Source organism: Alosa pseudoharengus, unplaced genomic scaffold, assembly GCF_046254945.1.
Source record: "Alosa pseudoharengus isolate Yale_2024_CS ecotype anadromous, Long Island Sound unplaced genomic scaffold, YU_APseudo_1.1 YU_APseudo_1.1_scf_10, whole genome shotgun sequence".
NCBI classification, from domain to species: domain Eukaryota; kingdom Metazoa; phylum Chordata; class Actinopteri; order Clupeiformes; family Clupeidae; genus Alosa; species Alosa pseudoharengus.
Window position 1 is genome coordinate 7,343,024 of NW_027468565.1, and position 7,310 is coordinate 7,350,333.

At 37.4% G+C, this 7,310-nt stretch overlaps 1 long non-coding RNA gene across 1 annotated transcript; it reads right to left on the reverse strand.

The window, feature by feature from the left end:
- Positions 1-3,686: 3,686 nt before the first annotated feature.
- Positions 3,687-5,295, reverse strand: LOC143139314 (uncharacterized). Its single transcript, XR_012990378.1, has 3 exons — positions 5,087-5,295; positions 4,279-4,338; positions 3,687-3,740 (listed from the first exon to the last, which is right to left on the reverse strand). It is a non-coding gene; the product is annotated as an uncharacterized LOC143139314 (long non-coding RNA).
- Between the last annotated feature and the right edge of the window lie 2,015 nt (positions 5,296-7,310).

Sequence of the window (7,310 nt, forward strand, 5' to 3'; positions counted from 1 at the left end):
TTTTGTATCACGACATGGACTGACTCAAACATTTCTACACATTCATCAGTTAGCCGGCTGACAAATAAGCCAAGCAAAGCAGCAGTAGGAATGGTTCTCCATAACCTTTTTTTAGTTATATGTTAATATGGGTAGGAGCAAATAGACACAATTTGCTTGTTTTATGGGTGAAAAGGAGCGTCATTTGTAGATGAATGAATCTTTAAAATGAACTCAAATTGCCTTGGCTATGGGTCGTGGACTCCACTTTGAGGACCACTGATTTAAACAGTGCATTTCATATACAGGGCAACTTAATGTGCTTTACAGTGTCAAAAACATAAAAGTAAGTTGTGAAGAAGCACAGTCAGCTTTGCCTTTGGCAAAACAAACATTAAGGAATTTATGGGAATCACATCACATCTTTTGAGGCTGTGCATAACAACAGACTGTGGCAGATGTCATACACTGTTCATCACTGTTTTCTTTGACAGTCAGTGTCCAGTATCTTGCCACTAATTGGTACCTGTCATGCTGGACACAGTGAGATATTATAGTATAGGCTACACTGTCATGGCAAACGCATTTAGCATATGACATGTTTTATTCTGTACCTCAGTGAGCAGGTGTATCAGAGCAAAGGCATGTTTGTGATGATAAGTACACAAGTGTTCTTCACTGACAATTTATTAAGGTGTGTTGTAGTTGTGTGGAGTTTTTTAAAGTTTTTTTGAGCATCATACTTAAATCCTAATGATCAAATTACTGCAGCTATCCAAAGCATCTATAATGGGCATGTTTTTTTGCCTTTAAATGTGATGATGGGATTTTGGTCTACATTTGAGTATAATTTCCGAACCAAGATGACAGACAGAATTATGTGACTGATTGAATCTGATATCACAAAAACTGAATATAACATCCAGACTTTTTCCTCAAATGTGTATTACTGAAATACAGAATTGGGAGTGGATGCATGCAGCTGACTGACTGAGCAGAGGTCAGCAGAGTAGGAGAGCAAACTCAAGCCTGGAGGAATCAATGATGATGCAATAGTCTTCAAATGCCAGTGAACTCGAGAAATGAAAGGCATCATTATCACGCCCTCTGATCCAGGCATGCAAAGCTGTGTGCCTTCAAACCACATTTCCTTTTTTCGTATACTTCTTATAGCCCCCCTGACTTAATAAACTCCAAGGTAATGTTTTCTTTTATCACAAGGACATTCATTTACTTAGTGAAATATTACAGTGATACCTTCTAAATCAATTAATTTATAATAATTAAAGCTACCTTGTGTAAGAACTTCTCCCATCTAGCGGTGAAATTCTATATGACAACCAACTGAATATTACTTTCTAGCCCCTCCCATTCCAACACCGAGCGCATTTTAACTCCTACGGTGGCCGTTTAATGCCAAGGTTAACATGGTTTCCAGTACTACGACTTCGTCCAGTGTTCCTTCCAGTGATGAGGGTACTTTACAAAACAATTACACATTGCATTTAGTTATATAGCCAGTAAACATGTTGGGTATGACCTCTATGTAAAATGAATAGCCTAATAGTTTTACGTTTTCGTTATTTTGGTAGGCTAATATTTCATTGCTAGCATCAGCTATCAGGTTCCCAAACGAATGAATGCTAATGTTAGTACAGTATCAGTGCTATCGTTAAGGCTCTGGCATGGTCGTGCGTCACATTTGCGCGTGTCCAAGACGTGCGTCATTTTTGCCGTGGTCGTGAAGCATACTCCAAATTCTGCTGTCCTGAATGCACTTTAAATCGTTAAGGTTAGCGCCTGCGCACTACGGCTTAACTGTGATACTCTGCCCCACCAACTGGGGGCGGTACGTCGAGCCTGAAAGTAGGACACAACCACCAAAAAAGCCTGAAACGCATGAAGAAAAGAATAACGTGGGATGTGCGAGCACTCAACGAAGGAAGAGCTGATGAAGGAAAAAGCACCACAAGTACGTTCGCCTGTCTGCTGGGAAGTTTGATAAGCTGGCCCATTGCATCGCTCCATTTATCATCCACCAGAACACACACAGCACACCTGTTGGTATAGCTGAGAGACTAGCTTAGCCTACTTGCTTATTAGGCTACTTAGGCTACAAGCCTATAGCTAAGTGACTCGGTGCTGCGAGGGCAGCAATAATTGGGACATTTTTCTAAACACAACATGGTAAGAACGAGTTGTGCGTACATATGTCCTCAGTTAAATTTGTATTGAGTCTTCACACCTGCCTCATACCAAAAAGTATGAACCAAAAACCTGTAAATATGACGTCAATAAAAGTTTTGAAGTAACTATTTGTGTTCATAATGTATAATGTCTCACTGTGATAATGGGTGTACCCAGGTAAAAAAAAAAACTATTAAAAGTATACTTTTTGAAAGTGTACTAAGTACCGTTTGTACTTTTTTCGTCAAATCCAAGTGTAATTAAGTGTATTGAATTATGTATTAAGTGCAACTTCATACCAACTTGACTATACTTTCAGTGTAATTAGTGTGCTAAAATGGAACAACTTTTTTCAAACTTTAAGTGTTCTTAAGTACATTATACTAAAATATATTTTATGCGCATTCGAAACACATTCGCAGTACAATTTTGTAACATCCCAAGTGTATTGGAAATGTACTTAAAAGGCATTACAATATAACTAATAATAGTGTAATAGTGTATTTTGAATACACTCTTATCATCCTCATTTCTATTCATTTGGCATGCTTCTGTAATATAAACTTCAAATGTACTTCCTGACTACAATAAGTGCCTTGAAAGTTTGCAGTTATGTTAATAAAAGTATAGTCTTAAGATACTTTAAGCATTATAAAGGCATGCAATTTAAGTATAATATTAGTGTGCATTAAAATTGTACTATTAGTACTCTCCTACCTATTCTGTTACATGACAAATTACACTTTGATTATGAGAAAAACATTTTATTGACATGAATGAAAACAAAACATAATATTCATCCATAACAAAAGTAAAACATTTTTCTGAAAGTTATGGATCTCTTGAGCATATCTTTTCAAGTTGGATGTGGTAACGCGATAAAACATGCATTTGGCCGTATTATATTATTTCACATGCATAGATTTTTCGAGTGGCTGTTTGGAGCGCTGGTCAGATTCCTCCTCGCTCGCAGCATTTTTTTCCATGCTTGGGGAGCAGTTTCCTCTGAGTGCGCACGCGCAGAGAGAATTTGCGCGCACACATTTAATATCTACGTGTGTGAAATAATATATAATATAATACACCCGAATGCATGTTTCATCGCGCAAGTGCTTTTTGCCACTATTGTGTCGCGATACTCTACAGCCTCATTGGTAGACCATCAATTCAAAATGCAGATTTCATGAAAAACAAAAGTTGTTTACCCTCCTAGGTGAGAGAATTTGCCCTCTAAGCTTGAAATTGTTTACTGGACACCCAGCCTACAGCCAACAACTTAACAGTCTAACATGGCTAAATGTGTAATGCATGATCATTTATTGCTTATTTGTTTGCAAAGTCTTCTGGCCCAGAAAGAAAACCATGGTGGTTACGGATCATGGCTGAGGAGGAAAGGTACAGCTGGTAGAGTTGTGCAGTGAGTGAACTTCCCTCCCAATACTGAGATGTGGTGGCAAAAGCTGTGGTAGCTAGCTTCCTTACTAGCACACCATCTTCCAGTTTTCGGTGGCAACCCGGGGCTGGACAGCAGTCAAATGCATTGACCTTGGTATTAGAGAATTTGTCTCTGTTGTCTGTGAACAGAAAGAAGATGGAAAACATTTTACAAGATAAACAATATTTTACACAGAAATCCATTGGCAATGATGAGATTAATACAGATTATCTGTACCTATTTGACATTTACTTTTTATGGGTCAAATAGGTATTGACACCATCTGTTTGCCATCCTGGTATGGGTAGACCTGGCCAGGTAGTCTTTCCTTAAAGCGTTGTGCACCTTGGCACCGATATGAGTGCAACCACCCTGTTTTCTGCATTTGATTACCTTAGATTCCTTTGTTTCCAATACAACCGTATTATCGTTTTCGGGTCAAATGGCATTTTAAATGGGAGTCGTAGGGACCCTAGCCTACTATTTTGATGCATGAATCAAAATCATCATGTATCAAAATAGTTCTGCCCCTACGACTCCCATTCAAAATGGCATTTGACCCAGAAACGACAATACAGTCAAGCTTAATGGTGGCGCTTCTGACTTAATTATGCTTTCAAACGCTTGAGTTATGCTTTAAGAGTAATGGGATAAGGTTCTGGATGAAGAATATTTACCTTTACTGCTGATTATTTGAGGCGTTCAGACATCTCGGTTTCAAAACTGTCCAGGAACACCTGTAAAAACATAGTTAGGCTACAGATTAAAACTAGGTAAATTACAAACACTACCATGAAATGAATTTGAATGCTCTGTCAAACACAAATAATTTAAAAAAAACTAAATATATCGCATAAACCAAGGCATAATATCAATCATGTAGCCTAAGCTTCATAGCACTAACTTAGTAGAACACCAGGTTTAATTCCCCCACTAATATCAATGGTGGAAAAAAACGTTCTACTTCATAAAATGCATGTAATTTGTCCTGTAGACTCATTTTAAAAGATGTCTCCACGATTAAAGAAAAAAACAGCTACAATGTCATTAGCATGCCTAATGAATGTGAAGTGTGAAGTGTGACTAGCCTAGCACTATCCTCCTTTCTGTGAGTTAACTTAGCCTACACCACACATAATATTAAAGAACATTGGTGAACTTTAGGCAAACGTTGCTTAATAAAGAACACACTTTCTTCCATCATAGTTTGTCTAACGTTAGTGCTAGCCAACGCTTGTCAATAATCCCACAAACACAAAGCAGGCTAATGTAGTTTTCTTCTTGATAGGGATCTGGTCGACGTATATGACGTTAACGTTAGCTAAATTAGCTAACGTGATCTGGCATTGCTAGCTTGTACTAGCAAGGATAAAAACAAACTCTTGAAAGATTGCTAAGCCATCAATTTAACTTCTCCAAAGACTACCGAAGGTCATAAAGAGTAAGCTACATCAGAATCATTTAACAATTTGCTTTGGGACTCACCTGATAACGAATAACTTGCCACTTTAGATCCAACTGGCTTCAGTCCTTGTTATCTCATATGACGAGTCCTTCTGGCTCTGTAGGACCAACGTCTCTGGCATGACTAGAATTTATGGTATCTTTAATTTGGACAAACCTGTAACCTTATACGGACCGTAAACGTATGCATTTTCTGGTCTCTACAGTCCATCTGTCTTGCAAATAAAGTTACAAGCATAGACTGCATGAAATAACGTTAATGTTTGCTCACACCACGTTTTGCTCGAAAGCTGCACAGATCCGCCCACTCCATTTCAAATTCAAACAGCCATGTTATTGGTCAACTGGACTGCCTATACATTTAACTGTGTTGCCTATAAATTTAACAAAATGCCACATTCATCCTCTCACAACCTCTACTACATCACAAACGTATAGGCTACTACCTTACTAAGACACAAAATCAATCAAAGGAAAAATATTATTTGATGATCAAAACTGATAGATCAGTATGTCTCTTGGTTATTGCACATTGCCATCCATGTGGCTGACATATCAGGCCTAAAAGCTACACACATTAGTATTTTATTAAAGGTGAGATGACTATGAAACTATACAAACAATGTATTAGGCCTACCAAAAAAATATACTTTCCATAAGTAAACTATATTACAACTCTAAGTATTAGCAATTTAATACACTTAAACTAAATAAACTTCTTTACCATTTAAAATACACTAACAACAAAGTACACTTTTAAAAACTACATTACAAAAACACTTTGAATATTGCACAATAAGTATATTTAATTTTAGTACACTGAAGTTGAACTTAATACTATGACTATGAAACTATACAAACAAAGTATTAGGCCTACCAAAAAATATACTTTCCATAAGTACACTATATTACAACTCTAAGTATTAGCAATTTAATACTCTTAAACTAAATAAACTTCTTTACCATTTAAAATACACTAACAACAAAGTACACTTTTAACAAGTACATTACAAAAACACTTTGAATATTGCACAATAAGTATATTTCATTTTAGTACACTGAAGTTGAACTTAATAACATCTACTTTGAAGTATACTTTCTAAAAGTACACATTAAACATACTTTACATAAAGTACAAAACGTGTAAGCATACTTGCTTTATACTTCATGTACTTTAATCATATTTCTAACACACTAAAGTATACTACTTTTTTACCTGGGTATTTAGAGCGAGAGGTAGCCTAGGTTATTCCTTCAATTATTATTATGATAATGCATATCCGGTGTTGACAGGCGAGTTTCGAGATTTGAGTTCAGCATTGTTCAGGAGCTAGGTGATAATGATTGCACCTGGGAGAGGTAGGCTACATTCCCTTTATTATAACCACTATTGATAACGCATTATATACGGAACAGGCGAGAATGCATCTCGATCAGCAAGTGTTACTGGGTTTCGCCTGAGCGTTGTAGATAGATACCTTTATATGGCTCTGGGTTTCGCGATTTGATTTCAGCATTGTTCAGTAATAGGTGCTAGGCTATAGGGCATTTTTAAAAGATGCATTTAATCCGAAGTCATGTCAGCTCTCTATGCAGGGAGTAGGGCTGTCACTTTTTATTTGAACATGACGTGAAATATCCGTAGTCAAACTATAAATAAACTATTCGGTTTTTAGTGCTGTGTAGCGCATTTCTACAGTCTATGATTAGTTTTATTTTATTGTTTGCCATCTCATTCAGTGCTACATGATCCAGGGCTCATGACCAAAGCAAGCCAATATAATAGCCAGTAGCCACAATGAGCCATACAGTATGCAGCCACCCTGTTTCGACAATCAGGTGACGTACAGAACGGCCAGCAGATAATTACGTCCCCAACTCATCTAAAATGTGGTGTCTTGAAATACTTTGGGTTCAACAACATAAAGTGACCGTTAAATATAATGTTAAAGAATGTATCTGTGGATAATTGTGGCTTTAATCGGTCGAAGTTGACTCCATTTCGTGGTGTCTCACGTAACTCAAAGCCAGGCAAGCTGAGGACAGGCGCTCTCTCTGTTCCATCGTCGTTATGGTAACCAAACAAGTCTTCTTCTGTCTAGGTTTGTTTGTAGGTTTAAGTGTTGTTCTTCTATGTGGTCCACCTACTGGAGGGGAGTGTTTACAGCAGTTCCGTTTCACACATGCACAGTCTACGCGTCACTTTGACGCGCGGTCTTAAAATTCGGTCGACTCAAAGACGCGA